This window comes from Mus caroli, chromosome 16, assembly GCF_900094665.2.
Source record: "Mus caroli chromosome 16, CAROLI_EIJ_v1.1, whole genome shotgun sequence".
NCBI lineage: Eukaryota > Metazoa > Chordata > Mammalia > Rodentia > Muridae > Mus > Mus caroli.
This window is the reverse complement of record NC_034585.1, coordinates 87,359,666-87,362,694: the sequence shown is the minus strand read 5'-3', so window position 1 is coordinate 87,362,694 and position 3,029 is coordinate 87,359,666.

Here is a 3,029-nt window from a genome sequence, read left to right as displayed (position 1 = left end):
TTGTCCATCACTTTTTCTCAGCATCTTCACTGGCCTGAGTCTCTGCAACTACATCTGTTCACTGCAATGAGGCTTTTCTGAAGAGGGTTAAGAGAGATCCCAGACCAAGGGAATAAACATAGATAATTTAGAGGGCAGTTTGACATTATGTCTATATGATGGTAAATTGTCAACATGACATGATCTAGAATCACTTAGGAAGAGGTGATAGATTGTAAAGGTCAGGCTGGCCTGTAGACATGTTTGAGGAGGGCTGGAGGTGGGGCGACTCAGCCCACTGTGGGCCGCACCATTCCTGGGCTTTGGGCCCTGGCAAGCATGAGCTTAGCAGCAGGCCTTCATGAATTAATTTTTCACCTTGACTATGGATGTCATATGACAACTGTTTTATATTACTCTCAATTACTCTCACCTTGATTTCACTGCTGTGATGGATTGAAATTTAGAATTGTGAATTAAAATAAATTTTCCCTGATGCTTTTTATCAGGGCACTTTATCGTAGCAACAGAAATGAAGCAAGGATAGTCTATCTAGCTTGTTGTCAATAGCAGTTTTCCTCCCAGGGCCTATGACCTCCCAGGGCATGAGTTTTGACCACACTTTCAGTGCTAGGCATGGGTTTCCTTCTGCAAAGTGGGCCTCACATCCAGCCACGGGGTAGTTGTTTATTGCCTGTGTGGTCATGCTATGTGTACACATCTTCATGGGACACACATGCTTATGAGCACTGGGGCAGAAACAGAGCTGGCCATGGTGCATCCAGTCATTTATTCTGTGTCTATAGAGCTGTCACAGACAGATACCATTGTCTGTACAACTGTCCATAGTGTGAGGAATGACAGCAGCAAAGTCCCTGTATTTACTACTGAGCCAAGCTCAGAACATACTTAGACACAACTGAAGACTACAAGGGTCTCTCCTTTCCTTTGGTGACAAACCCACTGGCTTTATGCTCAGTCCAATGGGAACATCATCACTAAAGCTCTATTTGCTCTCTCTGAGAGCCAGCAAACCCTAGCTGAAGTTCGGTGTGCATGTCCTATAAACGTCCCCTTGGTACATTTCCTCGGGAGATTCATTTTCAGCATTTGAGCCTTCTGCAGATGCTTTCCTAATGAGCGAATGAGCCCATGGGTGGAGCTTTGCCTCATACTGTTCATGACACCAATGTGCTCGCTCCACTCATCAGTCCTTCATCCATGTCCCTCCTTCTTTCAGAGACTTCTTTCCTCCCTGTGCTCCAAAGAAGGTCCATTAGTGATGGCCTAGTGGGAAAAGCTTCTCTCATAGTGGTTCGTCTCTTGTTCGCTTTGCTGAGAGGCGTTTCTGCTGGGCACCCATGCTAGCCAAGGCTTGTTTATTCCTAGCATTCAGTGATAGGATTGTCCCATCTTTGAACTCCCACAGCTACCCTGTGGGGAAATCAGATGTCTCCCTAATTGTGGCTCTTCATAGGCCATTTGTCTTTTCTCTTTACCTATTATGTTCTTAGGAATTTCAGCCTGAGATTCTGTTTGTAATTCACTGGAGAGCCCAACTCTGAGGACTGGTAGTGTCATCAATTCAAGAGAGCTTTCTCTGTCTGTTTTCAGCACCGTCTCTTCCCGTAGTCCGACTGAACGCACACACTGGAGCTTTCTGCTCCTCCCCCTCCCTTCTCTTCTTGTCGGTGCTCAGACTCTTTTTTACCAGATTCACCTGCATTTCATCATTTCTTGCCTCAGCCCTGTTTAATCCGTCTTTCTATTTGCACCGCGTTCTGAATCACCTTCGTCACAGATTTGTTCTCCGGGAATATGCTTGCTTCTTTTCAATTCGGATTTATCAGTTTACATGGCTTCTTTCACTTTTCTCATGTTTTCAGGTTGACCTTTCTGTTTGTCTGTCTGTTTGTTTGCTTGTCTGTCTGTTTGTCTGTTTGATTTTTTTGGAAAGCTATGGAGTATGTTTGTATTGTGTTTTTGTCCAGTGTCTTCCAGTTGCTTCTGCTGGCTGTGGTCTCGGCAGGCTCTCACTCACAATACCTGTTTACTTATCTGTTCTGTGATTTGTTCTCCCTTCTCTCTACGCACAAACATTTTGGAACTTTCTCTGAGGCCCGAGGCCCTTTCTTTGAAGCGTGTGCCTCTCTTGAAAGCATTTCCTTTGAAGGTGCTTTAGCCTTGAGAAGTTCTGCATTTGCTTCTGCCAAATACCTGAGGCCCCTGCCAATCTGGCCTCAGAATGTGAAATTCTTAGCTCTATCCTCTGCAGTCCACATTCATGCTCGGAACTAGAGCTCAAATCTGTGTGAAGGATGATAATAAATTCTCTGAACTCTCAAAGAATGCTTCTTTTTCCTCTTCCCAGAATCACAATTGATACAGGATCAGTCACACACACACACACACACACACAAGAATTCTGGTAATCTGGTCCACTCGTTCGCTGATGTTGCAGGCCTCTGAAGACTCTTGTATGATGTGAGGTCATTTCTCCCATCAGCTGATCATTATACCAAACCCAAAGCTCTAGTCCCTAAAGCAACTAGGTGACAATCAGCTGCTGGCAACCACCTATCTGGACTGTGTTCCTGTGCAACTTGTGTTTATTTATTTTCTTTGTGACCTGGGATTACCCTAAGCTATGACCCTAAAAACATTTGATATTTTATTGAGAGTTATTGCTTGTTTTGAAAAGAGAGAGTTTTAGAATATCCCAGGAGTCATGATGCTGTTAGCCCTTCACAGCTGGTGTCAACAGATGGTCCATGGAAGTAACATAATTTATGTGTACATGTGTAATGAGTGGGCAGAAATAGAATGGAAGAGAGAAAGCAGCCAACACTTATGGGTGCCAGCCATGGTGTTGCCCTCAGTGTCATTCACACCCAATGCTTTGAAGCAGGTGCATCTTCCCCTCAGAAATTGGACCCCAAGGTGAAGAACTGATTCACCAGTGTGGTGAAGAGATGACACCTAAGATGGTGAAGAGCTGACCCCTAAGGTGGTGAAGAGCTGACCCCTAAGGTGGTGAAGAGCTGACCCCT